The sequence below is a fragment of the Bos javanicus genome, chromosome 18 (genome assembly GCF_032452875.1).
Source record: "Bos javanicus breed banteng chromosome 18, ARS-OSU_banteng_1.0, whole genome shotgun sequence".
Classification (NCBI taxonomy): Eukaryota; Metazoa; Chordata; class Mammalia; order Artiodactyla; family Bovidae; genus Bos; species Bos javanicus.
Window position 1 is genome coordinate 48,961,173 of NC_083885.1, and position 17,456 is coordinate 48,978,628.

General features: G+C 44.2%; 1 pseudogene; it reads right to left on the bottom strand.

Moving 5' to 3' along the window:
• Window positions 1-5,544: 5,544 nt before the first annotated feature.
• LOC133229866 (small ribosomal subunit protein eS19-like) lies at window positions 5,545-6,039 on the bottom strand (annotated as a pseudogene).
• Between the last annotated feature and the right edge of the window lie 11,417 nt (window positions 6,040-17,456).

Here is a 17,456-nt window from a genome sequence, read left to right on the forward strand (position 1 = left end):
TTTTCTCCCCATGAACTCCAAACTCTCTATCCAATTGCCTGTTTAACATCTCCAATGGAATAAGAGGCATCTCCAGATTAACACATTAAAAAATAATTTCCTGATTTTCTTGCCCGGTTCTTTTGCCTCTTCTTTATTTCAGTGAAAAGCAACTTGTCTTTGCAGTTGCTCAAGCCCAAAAGCCTTGGAGTTGTCCTTGATTCTTCAGTTTCTGTCTCATCCTCTATCCAATCTGACATCAAATTCTCTCAGCTCTACCCTCAAAATATATCCAAAATATGAGCACATCTCACCACCTTCACTCCCCCCGAAACCTGGTCTTCTTCATCCCTGTCTTCTGTCTGGACCATTTCCACAGCCTCCCCACTGGGTCTTCTTGCTTCTACTTGCCCCCTCCTGTGTCCACCAGAGTTGATAAAAATAGGTCCTTCCCAGGATGCATGCATGCTAAGTCACTTCAATCATGTCCAACTCTTTATGACCCCATGGACTGTGTAGCTTAGCTCCTCTGTCCATGGGATCCTCCAGGCCAAGAATACTGGAGTAGATTGCCATTTCCTTCTCCAGGGGATCTTCCTGAAGCAGGGATGGAACCTGCATCTCCTGCATTAGCAGGCTGGTTCTTCACCACTGAGGCACTAGGGAAACACAGGATATGTCACTGTAAAACTTCAGAACTCAGGACAGAAAGACTTAGTAAGCTTTGGAAGGGTGGGGAGGTGACAGAAAATGGTGATGGAGATGATGATATCAGTCAATTAAAATGGGAAGTTGCAGACATTTTCTCATGTGCAAGCTCTCAAAAATTTACATTCCTCATGAAGCTTCAGGATGAGCTCCACCAAAATGAGAACATCACCAGGAAGGAGGAAGAACTGGGATCCAAGACACAAGGAACCTGATATAGGACAGAAGGGAGGAGAATTCCCAGGATGACAGAAATCCCCAAATGGCAGCTGAGTATCACGGTTAGACATCTACCAGTCCAAACAGAACCACGTGACTCAAGGGACACTTGTGTCGATGAACTGTCACCACCAGTATGCCAGTTGCCATTGTACTGTTTGCTTTGATTTTTAACCTGAAGAGAGGATGGCTGGGTGAAGGCAAACCACATTCTTGTCTGTACTTGACTTGTTTCCATCATGATGGATATCTTACTCTCGCTCAGTGATGGGATGTTGGGTCCACTGAGAATTCTCATTCCTCCCCCGATAGATGCACTGAAAGGCTCCCACACCTGAGAGCTTGTGGAAGGGCTGGGGCATTCTCGGAAGGCAAAAACACAGAGCTGCCCACATTTCAGCCCTAACAGCTACACACACTGATGGTTAGTTGTGTGCTTTCTAAGATTTACCCATGTCCTTGCCCACTGAATTCTCCAGAATGGGTTTTCATAGACTCTCAGGAAGCTGACACCAGATTACAACCTGGACACAGTTCAGCTCATCTTCTCCACTTATAAGAGCCAGTCTGCCCTTTCCTTACATAGACAGGTGGTCCTTGCTCTCTCAATGTTTTTTAAAAAACTCAACTATACAGTGGAAAATTTAAATTAGATATACAGTGGGGAAAATTGGGTAAAATCCAACCAAAGTCTATAGTCTCATTAATAGTATTACACCAAAAGAAATGTCTTACTTTGACAAATGTACCATGGTTTTATAAGATGCTAACCTGAGGGGAAACTGGGAAAGGGGAATATGGGAACTGTTGTACTATTTTTGCAGCTTTTCTGTAAATTGAAAGTGATTTTAGGGCTTCTTTGGTGACTCAGTGGTAGAGAATCTGCCTGCCAATGCAGGAGATGCTGGAGATGAGGGTTCGATCCCTGGGTTGGGAAGACCCCATGGAGTAGGAAATGGCAACCCACTCCAATATTCTTGCCTGGAGAATCTCATGGACAGAAAAGCCTGGTGGGCTACAGTCCATGGGGTCGCAAAGAACGTCAAACACAACTAAAGTGACTGAGCACAGCACAGCATGTTGTAGAAAGACAACACTATACAATACCTGAGTGCAATCTACTGTCACCAGTGACGCTCCTGGTCAGGGTGAACCCACATACCACAGGCGTTTGATTCTGTGTTCTCAGGAAAAACCCTTCCTTCTAAAACAAAGCCAAATCCCTAAAGGCTATTCCACTCAATAAGCATGTGTTTCATGAGTTTGTTGTTCCTTCCCATAGTGTGACCATTTTTCTCATAGTAAGTATGATCCTAATATATAATAATAAGGATTTGTAAGATATCATGAATCCTCAATTCAAGCTAATTCTGTTCGATGGCCTTTGGTCATTATTCAGAGTTTTTTGCCTTTTTCTTTTTTTTTAAGATGTATTTATTTTATTTTTAGCTACACTGGGCCTTTGCTACACACAGGCTTTCTCTAGTTGAGGCAAGCAGAGGCTATTCTTCATTGCGTTGCACAGGTTTCTCATTGCAGTGGCTTCTCTTGTTGCAGAGCACAGGCTCCAGTATGTGGGCTCAGTAGATGTGGAACATGGGCTTAGTTGCTCTGTGACATGCGGAATCTTCCTGGGCCAGGGATCAAACCGGTGTCCCTCGCATTGCAAGGCGGATTCTTAACCACTGAACCACCAGGGAAGCCCGTTAGTCAGAGATTTTAACCTCAACGTGAGCTTTATTCAAATCACTGTTCGGTGATCAACTCCAAAGTTTGCAAAAAATCAAAATGTCTTTGTGGTGGCTTACCCAGAGACAGGAAATTTATGCTTTGCTCTCCTCATTGCTGAAATGGGTATAATAAAATCCCTACCTCAACAGCCTTTTAAAAAAAATTTACTGAAGCATGGCTGATTTACAATGTTGTGTTAGCTTCAGGTGTAAGCAAAGTGATTCAGTTATACATATATTCATTCTTTTTCAGATTCTTTTCCCATGTAGGTTATTATAGAGTATTGAGTAGAGTTTCCTGTGCTATACAGTAGGTCCTTGTTGGTTATCTATTTTATATATAGTAATGTGTGTATGTTAATCCCAAGCTCCTAAATTTCACAGCCCTTTTTATAAGGATGTGTAACGTGCTTAGAGTGTTGTCCTGACACCCTCCGAGTGCTCCAGAAATGTTTTGTTTTTTACAAGACATATGAGAGTTTTTTAAAAGCCAATTTTAAATAACATATGCTTTCAGCTTTTATATAGTGACTTTAAAATCCTCCCTTCCCCTCAAAATGACTCTAATGGAAAATGTAGCCAAACAATAGGAGGATAAATAGTTGGGCAAATACTAACGAGAGCTCACATTTGTTGAGAGTTTTCTCCGTCCCAGGCCTCAATTCTGGATCCTGTGGCACCATTGATCCCATCCCATGATTGGACAGTATGAGGAGGTGTCACTGGCCTAGAGTTGACACCTGAAATCCAGGATGTGACGGCTGATGTCTCGGGCAGAGGGATGAATTTGAGACTGTGGAGTTCAGTAGTCAAGGCCCTGGAGGCAGAAGGCCCTGGGAATGAATCCTAGCTCTTCTCCTTTCTAAGTAAGTTGTTAGCTTACTTCTCTGAGCCTCAGTTTACTTTTCTAGAAAATAAGGATAGGGACTTATACTTCCCTGATGGATAGGAACCCACCTGCCAATGCAAGGGACACAGGTTCGATCCCTGGTCTGGGAAGATCTTACATGCCATGGGGCAACTAAGCCCGAGAGCCACAACTGTACTGAAACTCACGTGCCTAGAGCCCATGCTCTGTAACAGGAGAGGCCACTGCAATGAGACGCTCACATACCGCAGAGAAGGGTAGCCCCGCAATCGCTGCAACTAGAGAAAGCCCACACAAAGGAACGAAGACTCAGGGCAGTCAACAATAAATAAAATTTAAAATTTAATTTAAAAAAAAGAAAATGGGGATATGAGGAGATCTGTGAAATTCACATAATCACACTCGTGGTACCTGACACGTAGTGAGCACCGAGCTGCCTGCCGCCATAATTACCAGGTGGGCGGGAGACAGGGTTCACAGAGAAGGCGGGGCTGGGGAGGGGAGTTGCCCTGGCTCTGTCCCAAGAAGGTTCCACATCTGAGGAGGTGAGTCACCCTTCCTGTGATAATCTGAGGCAGGATGGCATCTCTGAGTAGATGAGCTGTGCCCTCGGCATGCCCTTCACCTCTGATGGCTCTCAGGTCGCCTGACCCATGACATCACAGACAGGATGAAATCATGAAGGCCAAAGGTCAGGGTGAGAGGAAATGGTTCCCTGCTAATCTCTTCCTTCCAATCTCTAATTCTTGGACTCATCATTTAGCAGGTTCCTCCTGGATGGGCACTGGCCATGGTTACCCTACGTGAGGAAGGTGGTGGAAATAAAGCTTCAGTTCATGCTTTCAGTAATCAATAAGATTCATTCAAGTATTCAATCATTTAACAAATCTTTATTGTGCACCTACCGTGTGCCAGTCAGACAAAATCCCTGTCTTTTTTTTTTAATTTATTTATTTTAATTAGAGGCTAATTACTTTACAATATTGTATTGGTTTTGCCATACATCAACATGAATCTGCCACGGGTGTACACATGTTCCCCATCCTGAACCCCACTCCCACCTCCCTCCCCATACTATTCCTCTGGGTCATCCCAGGGCACCAGCCCCAAGCATCCTGTATCCTGCATCAAACCTGGACTGGCAATTCATTTCTTATATGATATTATACATGTTTCAATGCCTTTCTCCCAAATCATCCCTACCTCCCTCTCCCACAGAGTCCAAAAAAACTGTTCTATACATCTGTGTCTCTTTTGCTGTCTTGCATACAGGGTTATCATTACCATCTTTCTAAATCCCATATATATGCGTTAGTATACTGTATTGGTGTTTTTCTTTCTGGCTTACTTCACTCTGTATAATCGGCTCCAGTTTCAACCGCCTCATTAGAACTGATTCAAATGTATTCTTTTTAATGGCTGAGTAATACTCCATGTGTATATGTACCACAGCTTTCTTATCCATTCATCTGCTGATGGACATCTAGGTTGCTTCCATGTCCTGGCTATTATAAACAGTGCTGCGATGAACATTGGGGTACACGTGTCTCTTTCCCTTCTGGTTTCCTCGGTGTGTATGCCCAGCAGTGGGATTGCTGGGTTGTATGGCAGTTCTAGTTCCAGTTTTTTAAGGAATCTCCACACTGTTCTCCATAGTGGCTGTACTAGTTTGCATTCCCACCAACAGTGTAAGAGGGTTGCCTTTTCTCCACATCCTCTCCAGCATTATTGCTTGTAGACTTTTGGATCGCAGCCATTCTGACTGGCATGAAATGGTACCTCATTGTGGTTTTGATTTGCATTTCTCTGATAATGAGTGATGTTGAGCATCTTTTCGTGTATTTGTTACCCATCTGTATGTCTTCTTTGGAGAAATGTCTATTTAGTTCTTTGGCCCAGTTTTTGATTGGGTTGTTTATTTTTCTGGAATTGAGCTGCAGGAGTTGCTTGTATATTTTTGAGATTAGTTGTTTGTCAGTTGCTTCATTTGCTATTATTTTCTCCCATTCTGAAGTCTGTCTTTTCACCTTTTTTTTTTTTTTTAACGAACGAGGCACTTTATTAACCCAGCATCATTTGTTCTAATGCTTCTTGTTGGCAGCTGCCACCTGTCCAGCGATTCTGTCCAGATCTCTCTGTCCCTGAGGCGTCAGTTTGCGGCCCCCATCTTGGTCCTTTTCCACCATTTTCAGCCCCTCCAGGGCTTGGAGGACCCGCCGGGCCACGCTCTTGGAGCCTCTGCTGAAGTGGCTGGGCATGACGCCGTTCCTCTGGCGCCCCCCATAGATCTTGGTCATGGAGCCAACCCCAGCGCCACCCGGGAGGTACAGGTGCCGTGCCGTGGAAGCAGCTCGTGTGTAGAACCAGTTCTCATCGTAGGGAGCAAGTTCTTTATGCTTGGCCAGCTTGACGGTGTCCACCCATTCAGCTTCCCGGACTTTTTGAGGAAGGCTGCCAGAGCTCTGACCAACTCCTGCTGGTTCATGTCTTTTACAGTAACTCCAGGCATCGTGCGGCCTCCATGCTGCCAGCCAGGGGCAAAATCCCTGTCTTTTAAAAATAGATATATTTATTTATTCAGCTGTGTTGAATCTTTGTTGCAGTGAGCCTGCGGCATGTGGGACCTTAATTTCTCAGCTGGGGATAGAAACTGTGTACGCTGCATTGCAAAGCAGATTCTTAACCACCAGACCACCAGGAAAGTCCCCAGTCCCTGCATTTTTGAAGCTGACAGACTAGCGGGGAAGTTAGATAATAAATATAACACATAAATAAATATTACAGACTGTTAGAAGGTGATGTGAAAACATTGGGCAGGGTGGGCTTAGGACAGGGGTCAGCAAACTGTAGCACCCAGGTACAATCTAGCCTGCCATTTGCTTTTGTACAGTTCCCAAGCTAAGGATGGTTTTTATATCTTTTAATGTAGCTCAGAAGGTAAAGAATCTGCCTGCAATGCAGGACACCTGGGTTTGATCCCTGTGTCAGGAAGATCCCCTGCAGAAGGGAATGTCAACGACTGAACGACTAACACTACAATTACTAATGTTTGGGAAAATAAAATCAAGAGAATATTTTGTCACAACACTTAAATCAAATATAATCCACTATTTTTTTTTTTAAAGAGAATGTTTTTCTTTTTGGTTGTGGTTCACGGCATGTGGGATCTTAATCTTAGTTCCCCAATCAGAGTTTGAACTTGTGCCCCCTGCATTGGAAGCCCGGAATCTTAACCACAGGACCGCCAGGGAAGTCCCTGTGATATATAATATTTGCATGAAATTCACATTTCAATGTCCATGAATAAAATTTTATTGCAACATGGCCATGCTCATTCAGTTACATATTGTCTGTGATTGCTTTTGTGTTATAACCAGAGTTGAGAAGCTATGACACAGAGCATATGGCTACTGAAGCCTAAACTCTTTAATATCTTCCCAGGTGGCTCAGTGGTGAAGAATCTGCCTGCCAAGCGGGAGGCACGGGTTCTATCCCTGGGTCAGGAAGATCCCCTAGAAAAGAAAATGGCAGCCCACTCCAGTATTCTTGCCTGGGAAATCCCATGGATGGGGAGCCTGGTGGGTTACAGTGCACGGGGTCACAATAGAGTCCGACATGAGTGAGCGACTATACAACCACAACCACCTTTACCGAAAGTCTCCAGACCCCTGACTTAGGGGATTCAGAACGATGTGTGGAGGTGGATTGTTATTTTCCATCAGGAAGTCAAGGAGAACCTCACTGATAAGGTGACATTTGGGTCAAGTCTGAAGGCAGGAAGGAGAAAGTTACGTTGTTGTTCAGTCGCTCAGTCCTGTCTGACTCTTTGCAACCCCGTGGACTGCAGCACGCCAGGTTCCCTGTCCTTCACTGTCTCCCAGAGTTTGCTCAAACTCATGTCCATAGAGTCAATGATGCCATCCTACCATCTCATCCTCTGTCGCCCCCTTTTCCTGCTGCTTTCAATCTTTCCCAGCATCAGGGTCTTTTCAAATGAGTCAGTTCTTCGCATCAGGTGGCCAAAGTATTGGAGCTTTAGCATCAGCATCAGTCCTTCCAATGAATATTCAGGGTTGATTTCCTTTAGGATTTACTGGTTTGATCTCCTTACTGTCCAAGGGACTCTCAACAGTCTTTTCCAGCATAGGGGCATCAGGAAAAAATGTTCAAGGCAGAGAGAGTAGCCGGTGCAAAGGCCCTGAGATAAGAATGCATCTGTTGTGCTCAAGGAACAGGATAGAAGCCTCTGTATCTGGGGGAGACTGAGCCAGGGTTGAGTAGCAGGAGTGAGGATAGAATGGTGGCTGGGGCAGATGGTGTGGGATCGGCCACAGGGAGGACTCTGGGCAGGGGAGGACCGTGGCCTTGCTCAGGGGTTAACAAGATTCCTGTGGTTGCATGTGGGGAAGACAGTGGGGACAGGATGGAAGCATGGAGACATGAGAGGGGGCTGCTAGGACAGTCCAGGAAGGAGCTGATGGGTAGCTGCTGGGGAAGGGAGGGAAGTGGGCAGATTCTGGATAAAACTGAGGGTGGCGTTGACAGTATTTCTCAACAGAGAATATCCTAGCTGGGGAAAAGTCTCTCCTAAAAGCATTCACATCCCAGGCTATCACATGAGACACACCAGGGTCTTAGTCCCAGCTTGACTATATACAGGCTGTATGATGTTGGCTAAATTGTTCAATCTCTCTTAGCCTCAGTTTCTCCATCTATAAAATGGGGCTAGAGGACTTCCTGGTGGTCCAGTGGTTAAGAATCCACCTCCAATGCAGAGGATACAGGTTTGATCTTTGATTGGGGAACTAAGATCCCACATGCCATAGAGCAACTAAGCCAAAGACCCAGCACAGCCAAAATGAAAATTTAAAATTTAAAAATGAGGTTAATAGCCAGGGTGCAGTATCAATGAGATTGTTTATGCAAAGCACTCAGTGTGATGCCTGCACATGGGGAGTGCTCCATCTATATATGGCAGCTGTGATAACAAGGAACCTTCCCCAGGTGGGACCCCAAGACCTGTCTGCCCAGGTCCCTGTCCCTGAAGAGTAGGCCACCCTCCTAGAAGGGAGCTGTCCCTCCATCAATCACCTCCTCTGGATCCCATAGGCCTCTTCTGCCTTGGACCAATTCAGTGACCTGAAGGCCACACAGTAAGTTGCTAAGGTTTGCCAAACCTCAATTTTCCTATCTATAAAATGGGCCTCCTAGAGTCTGCATTACAGAGTATCAAATCATTACAGATCATCAAATGAGCTATTTCCTAAGCAGGGCACCTGGCACACAGCAGTGCTCCTAGCAATTGCTGCTCTGTTTTCACCAAGATCATCAATAGCAATAGCTACATGGATCTCCCTCAAGTACTTTCCCAAAATTTATTATGAAAAATTTTAAACATACAAAAAATGTAAAATAATTTTATAAGAAACCCACATATTCATCACCTAGATTCGACCATTAGCATTTTACTACTCTTGCTTTATTACACATCTACTGATTCATCGAACTATCTCCATCAGTCTACTTTATCTTTTATAATGAATTGCAAAACCCTGAAATATTTCTATTAGGATTTCTGAGGACTCTGTTTACACCAAATACTACTTTTGATACTGTACTTTGTTCACTACAGCCACTCACTGGTCTAATTCTCAGCAATTCTCTAAAAACATATCAAGTACGCAGTATGTTATCCCCATTTTACAGATGAGGACACTGAGGCACAGAGAGCCAAAGGACTTAGAGCTACTAGAGTTGGAAGCTGGGTTTGAACCCTGGCCACCTGGCTCCAAACACCTGGTTTTTCATCCATTAATGCCATTTCTCTTCTCCGCAGAACAGGTGAATTTCACCACACAATGAAATATCACACAGTCATTACAAAAGAATGTTTAGAAGAGTCCAGTAAAATAACATTGGTATGTCAGATGATCGTGATTCAACTCAGATCCAGTGTCTAAGAAAAAAGGCTCCAATGAGGGACACCCACTGTTACGAGCAGTAGCTTAAGGGTAAATGAACACTGAGTGATTAAATGAAATGTTTTGTTAACCATTGCAGCTACTATTAATTGAGTTCTTTCTTTGTGCCTCACCCTATGATATAGGCTTTACATGCTGTATCTTTCTAAGCACTTATGAAGTAGCCAGGGACTTCCCTCATGGCCCAGTGCTTAAAACTTTGCCTTCCAATGTAGGGGGTGTAGTTCCATCCCTGTTTGGGGAGCTAAGACCCCACATGGCTCAAGGCCAAAAAAACCCCACATGAAACAGAAGCAGTGTTCTAACATATTCAATAAAGACTTTAAAAATGGTCCACATCATGTACCTAGAGTCTATTACACAAAGTGAAGTAAGCCAGAAAGAGAAAAACAACTATCATATATTAATATATATATATGGAATCTAGACTGCTGACAGTCCCGGGGACAGCAAAAAGATCAAACCAGTCAATCTTGAGGGAAATCGATCCTGAATACTCATTGGAAGGACTGATGCTGAAGCTGGAGTGTCAGTATTTTGGCCACCTGATGCGAACAGCCAACTCATTGGAAAAGTCACTGATGCTGGGAAAGATTGAGGGCAGAAGGAGAAGAGGGTGTCAGGATGAGATGGCTGAATGGCATCACCAATGCAATGGACATGAACTTGGGCAAGCTTTGGGAGATGGTGAGGGACGGGGAGGCCTGGCATACTGCAGTCCATGGGGTTGCAAAGAGTTGGTCACGACTCAGGGAATGAACGATAACAACATGCAATCTAGAAAAATGGTATTAATGAACCTATATGCAGGGCAGCAGTGAAACGCAGGTGTAGGGAAGACTTGTGGACACGGTGGGAGAAGGAGAAGATGGGACGAACTGGGAGAGCCACACTGAAGCATATACATTACCATATGTAAAACAGATCGCCAGTGGGAATTTGCTGTACGACACAGGGAGCTCAAACCCGGTGCTCTGTGACAAGGTAGGGGGTGGAGCGGGGTGGGAGGTGGGAAGGTAACTCAAGAGGGAGGGAACATGTGTATACCTATGGCTGATTCATGTTGATGTATGGCAGAAACCAACACAATATTGTAAAGCAATTATCCTCCAATCAAAAATAAATTAAAAGTTTTAAAACTGCTCCACATTAAAAAAAAAAGTCTTAAAAAAAGAAGTAGCCATTGCCGAACCCATTTTAGAGATTAGGACACTGAGACTAAGAGAAGAGTGGAACTAGTCCAAGGTTACCCAGCCAAGAAATGGCAAACCCAGGATTCAAATTCAGGTGTGTCAGCTGAATTTGAGCTGGTTATCCTTTTCTGGCTCTGTCTACTTTCTTATTTTTCAGTAATAAGATGATTTACTTTCTTAAGGAAAGAATATTTTAGAAAGAAGTCCCCTTAAGAAAGCAGACTCATTTATCTTTATTTTATTAGCCATGTGTATTAGTTTAAAAACATTAACAACCCCACCTCACACCATACACAGAAATCAGTTGCAGATAGATTGCCAACCTAAATGTAATGCAAATGATAAAACTTTTGGAAAATAAGAGAATATCAATATGTTTCAGAAACATGGGGATATAGCTTTAATAGGATTAAAAAAAAATCCATAAAGAAAAATTGAGAAATTGAGTGATGCTAAAGTTAAGACTTTCTGTCCATTCAGTTCAGTTCAGTTCAGTTCAGTCGCTCAGTCGTGTCTGACTCTTTGCAACCCCATGAATCACAGCACGCCAGGCCTCCCTGTCCATCACCAACTCCCAGAGTTCACTCAGACTCACGTCCATCGAGTCAGTGATGCCATCCAGCCATCTCATCCTCTGTCTTCCCCTTCTCCTCCTGCCCCCAATCCCTCCCAGCATCAGAGTCTTTTCCAATGAATCAACTCTTTGCATGAGGTGGCCAAAGTACTGGAGTTTCAGCCTTAGCATCAGTCCTTCCAAAGAACACCTAGGACTGATCTCCTTTAGAATGGACTGGTTGGATCTCCTTGCAGTCCAAGGGACTCTCAAGAGTCTTCTCCAACACCATAGTTCAAAAGCATCTAAAAAATGCCATTAAGAGAGTAAAAAGATGTGATTTCCCAGGTGGTCCAGTGGTTAAGACTTCACGGTCCCAATGCAGTGGGCCCAGATTTAGTCCCTGGTCAAGGAACTAAATCCCACATGCTGCAACTAAGACCCAGAACAGCAAAAACAAAAAACAAAAAACAAAAAAAACACCTAATTGACAGAATATATTTTTTTAAAAAGAGAGAGAGTGTGTGTAAAAAGGCAAGCCACAGTAGGAGATGTTCATAGTTCATATAACTAACAAATGGCTGGTGTTCAGAATATATAAAGAGCAAATTCATTTTAAAAACAAACAACCCATAGAAAATTGTGCAAGACACATGAACAAACACACCAAGATAATGGATATCCACAAGACCAGTATGCAAATGAAAAGATGGTCAATTTTAATTGCTCATCAGGGAAATGCAAATTAAAACTATTATGAGCTACCACTACAGATCCACCAGAATGGCTAAAAATAAAACGCCTGACATGGCCAAGTGTTGGCGAGGATGCGGAACAATGGAAATGCTCCAACATGGCTGGAGGAAGGAGAATAAATTATTACAACCACTTTGGAAAACTCTTTGGTAGTATCTATCTATTATCTATCTATCTGTCTGTCTGTCTGTCTATCTCTATCTCCCATGAGCCAGCTAGTCTACTCCTGGATTCATACACAAGAGAAATGTATACATATGTTCACAATATACTGTAAATGTACTAGAACAAAATATGTACTAGAAAGTTAAGAATACCATTTGTAAGAGACAAAAAATGGAAAGAACTCAAAATTCCATCTACAGTCAGTAAATAAATAAACTGTAGAGTATTCACAGGATGGAATGGTACTTGACCATAAGAAGGAATAGACTGTATGTATAGACCCAACCTGGCTAAATTCTGCAGTCATAATGTTGAGAGCTGGCTTAAAACTCAACATTCAAAAAACTAAGATTGTGGCATCCAGTCCCATCACTTCATGGCAAATAGATGGGGAAACAATGGAAACAGTGAGAGACTTTATTTTCTTGGGCTCCAAAATCACTGCAGATGGTGACTGTAGCCATGAGATTAAAAGACACTTGCTCCTTGGAAGAAAAGCTGTGACCAACCTAGACAGCATATTAAAAAGCAGAGACATTACTTTGCCAACAAAGGTCCATCTAGTCAAAGCAGTGGTTTTTCCAGGAGCCATGTGTGGATGTGAGTGTTGGACCATAAGGAAAACAGAGCGCCGAAGAATTGATGCTTTTGAACTGTGGTGTTGGAGAAGACTCTTGAGAGTCCCTTGGCCTGCAATGAGATCCAACCAGTCCATCCTAAAGGAAATCGGTCCTGAGTATTCATTGGAAGGACTGATGGTGAAGCTGAAACTCTAATACTTTGGTCACCTGATGCGAAGAATTGACTCAGTGTAAAAGACCCTGATGTTGGGAAAGACTGAAGGCAGGAGGAGAAGGGGACAACAGAGGATGAGATGGTTGGATGGCATCACTGACTCGATGGACAAGAATTTGAGCAAGCTTCGGGGGTTGGTGATGGACAGGGAAGCCTGGTGCGCTGTAGTCCATGGGGTCACAAAGAGTCGGACACAACTGAGCAACTGAACTGAACGTTGAGAGAAAGAAGAGAGACACAGGAGTTCACAGTGTATAGTTCGGTTTATGTCATGTGGGGAGCAGGCAAAATGAAAGAGGCATGAAGAGACATACTTAGGTGCGGTAACCTAAATCAGGTAGAAGTTAGTGAAGTGGGTACCTTCATGGGGAGGGAGAAAGCCGTGCCTGGGAGGAGACTGGAGGGAATTTGTAGAAACCTGGGAAGATCTGTTTCCTCACCTGGGTGGTGGTTACACAAGTGTGTTTGTCATAATTCATTCAGTAGAACATTTATGTTTCATGTGCTTTTCTATATGTATGCCATATTTTGCAATAAAAGATTGCAAAATATATATTTTTTTAATTTGTTACTTCACTTTATTATGGATCACACTGCTGCAGTAAGGAAGACTTACGTGGTTTTTTAACTGAGAGACTTCTGTTGTCTGCCGGGGGAGGAGATGGAGGCAAACACTTCCCTTCACCTACTTCTGCAGGGCTGTGAGTGACAGAGACAGGCTACCTCGTGGTCAGGGCCACTGAACTGACATCTAGGATGGCAGGACTCTTCAGGTAGAGGGTTTCGCTGCTCCCCTGATCTCTGGCCCGGGGAGCAGCACCACAGTCATCCTATTACGGGCACCCAGCGGGTACCAGCCTGCGGATCACTCTTCAAGGAGAGGTGATCCTCCCCAGGAAGAAATCCAGACTATTCTCTCGAGAGCCAAGTCCATCATTCCTACTGAGCAGGCACAGGCACACCCAGCAGCCTGGGGGGTGGGGGTGAAGGATAAATAATTAAAAATGACTCTGAAAAGTAGGTTCGTTATAGCCTTACCTTACAAACTGGGCAGACTGGAAGTCTCGGGTAAATAACTGGGAGGCACTGTGTGTGGCGCTGGCTCTGTGCTGGGCACTGTTCTAAGTAGCTTATATCTATTACCTGATTTAATTGTCACATAACCCTCTAAGATGGCCACTATTAGTATCACCATTTAACAGATGGAGAAACTGAGGCACGGTGAGGTTCAATCATTTCCCTAAGCTGGTTAATGCTAGATCTAAACACAGGCTAAGTCACCCCAGAGTAGATCTTCTGTTCGCCACCACAAGATTACTCTAAGGAGAGAATAAGAAATAGGAAAATGGGAGTCTATTTATCAAAAGCATAGAAGTATCTAAAAAGAGAAACTAGAAGTAATTATATGGCTGTCCTGAGAGTAGGCAAGAGGCCTGCGTATGATTAGGACAGAGGAAAGGGGTCATAAGTGAGCTATGACCCCTTTATCAGCTACATCAGGGACCAAAAAGTACAATTCCAGTAGGGCTTTTTTCTTTTTTGGCTGCTCAGCTTGTGGGATCTTACTTCCCCCACCAGGATGGAACCTGAGGCCCCCAGTGGTCAAAGTGCAGAGTCCTAACCTTTGGACTACCAAGGAAGTCCCCAGTGGGTTTTCTTTTTGGCTGTGGTCTTGGTTGTGGCGAGCGGGGGCTACTCTTGGTTGTGGTGTGCGGGTTTCTCATTGCAGTGGCTTCTCTTGTTGCACAGCACAGGCTCTAAGGGTACACAGGCTTTAGTAGTTGGGGCAAGTAGGCTCAGGAGTTGTGGTTTATGGGCTCTAGAGCACAGGCTCAATAGTTGTGGCACACGGGCTTAGTTGCTCCGTGGCCTGTGGGATCTTCCCAGAGCAGGGGTTGAACCCATGTCTCCCGCATTGGCAGGCAGACTCTTCACCACTGAGCCACCAGAGAAACCCCGCAATGGGGCTTTTTAACCTGACTCAGCGATAGAATTCAGGGGCCATGTGAACTCGGACTGGAAAAACAACTTTGCTTTGACAGCCCTTCAATTCAATGATCCTCAGCATGTGGTTTGGGAACAAAGCGATTTTCATAAGATGTGTTTGTCCTTTTCACTCTTTAGAAGCTACCTGACCTGCGATGACGTCATCACTGTGATGGCTAATGAAACGTATGCACGTGTATTCTTGAGTTTCAAAAACTTCCTCTTTCTGGGAATCCCTGGAGGTCCAATGGTTAGGAGTCGGTGCTTTCACTACAGAGAGCCCAGCTTGGGAAACTAAGATCTCACCATCCTTGTGACACGGCCAAAAGAAAGAAAAAGGAAAGAAAAGAAAAAAAAAATTCTCAGTTTTATTTTCTTACACTGTTGTTGTCCAGTCGCTCAGTCATGTCCAACTCTTTTCGATCTCATGGACTGCGGCACGCCAGGCTTCCCTTTTCCTTACCATCTCCCAGAGTTTGATCATGTTCCTGTTCAGTGAGTCAGTGATGCCATCCAACCATCTCATCCTCTGTTGTCCCCTTCTCCTCCCGCCTTCAATCTTTCCCAGTATCAGGGTCTTTTCTCATGAGTCAGCTCTTCCCATCAGGTGGCCAAAGTATTGGAGCTTCAGCACCAGTCCTTCCAATAAATATTCAGGGTTTCTTCCATGGTAAATATTGATAGATATAACCCCACATATAACAAAACTCTTTGGGGTCCTCAATAATTTTTAAGAGGGTAGTTTACGAACTGCTGCTGTAATTGAAATTTCCCAGGTGCTTCTAACATGGTGGGGGATTGGAAGGGCCAACCCCAGGACACAGCAGATTTCTGGCTTTGTCATGAGAAGAAATTACAGATGTTTTTACACCCTATTATAGTCATCCCTATTGTAGTTGTCACAAGACTCAAACACCATCAATACACTCAACAAAGTTTCTAAATTACTAACATTTTTAATGCATTGATAAAGAAGTACATATATTACTGTATCACATATATAAAAAATTTCCTGCATCTGTGTAATAGCATCCATTTCCTTTGTATCCTGTATATATTTTTTTTTTAATGCATGTAAAAACATGATTCGGGGAAGGGCTTCACCAGCCTACCCCAGGTGACTTTAGCAAAAAAACTTCAGGTAGCACTAGTAGCAAAGAACCCAACCACCAATGCAGGAGACGAAAGAGACGAAGGTTTGATCCCTGGGTCGGGAAGATCCGTTGGAGGAGGAAATTGCAACCTGCTTCAGTATTCTTCACCTGGGATATGCCACGGACTGAGAAGCCTGGTGGGTTACAGTCCATGGAGTCACAAAGAGTCGGACACGACTGAACACACACACAGGAGGAAGTTAAAATTGCTAAGGGTAGAATTTCCCTGGTGGTCTGCTGGGTAGGACTCCACACATCGAATGAAGAGGCAGAGGGTTCAATCCCCGGATAGGGGAACTATTGGCCCACAGGCCCTGCTGAGCAGCCAAAAAATTAAAAGCAAAAACAATTGCTGAGGGTGAGCAGGGTCTTGAGGTTATTTGAGTTTGACTAAAAGGGCTGCTTTTTTTTATTTTATTTTTTTAGATTTTAAGCTGTAACGGAGACTCCAGGAGGTGGAGAAAAATCCAAGCAGTGCAAAAGCCCATCTTGAACCACACCCCCAGTGTTGTTCTTGGAAACTGGTGTACACAATCTGCAGATACAGCTCTGCTTGAATTTACAAAGCCAAATTGTGGAGTCATTTTGTCAGACAAGAAGAAGCAAAGAAAACCTGGACCTCTGACTTTTCCTGCTGCTCTGGCAAAATGAGGGAATGAAAGTCGCTCTGTCATGTCAGACTCTTTGCGACCCCATGGACCATAGCCTGCCAAGCTCCTCTGTCCGTGGAATTCTCCAGGCAAGAATACTGAAGTGGGTAGCCATGCCCTTCTCCAGGGATTGAACTCAGGTCTCCCACGTTGCAGGTGGATTCTTTACCGTCCAAGCCAGGCTCTGGGAAAATATCCAAGGGTATCGTGGCAAGCCACTTACAACCTTCAAACAGGTCACAAACCTTTTACAGAGAGGTCTCACTGGCTCCCACCTAGTTAGTTAGTGCTTAGTCCGCCTCCCTGGACTGTAGCCTACCAGGCTCCTCTGTCCATGGGATTCACCAGGCAAGAATACTGGTGTGGGTTGCCATGCCCTCCTGAAGGGGATCTTCTCCACCCAGGGATCAAACCCAGGTCTCCTGCATTGCAGGTAGATTCTGAGCCACGGTAAGTCTGAGCCACTAGGGAAGCACGGTCCCACCTACATCCCAAGGCAATTTCTGGAACTCACACATTAATAATCATAAAAATAACAGCTGATTCTTATCCAGCCCTTACTCTGGGCCAGGCCCTGTTCTCAGCATGCAATTTCATGTGTCAACTGGTTTAAACTTCACCATAGACCATAGTGTTCATACTGTTATCACCGTCATTTCACAGGGGAAGAAACCAAGTCCCAGCGAGGTCGAGTAACAGCCGAAGTCGCACAGCTCAGA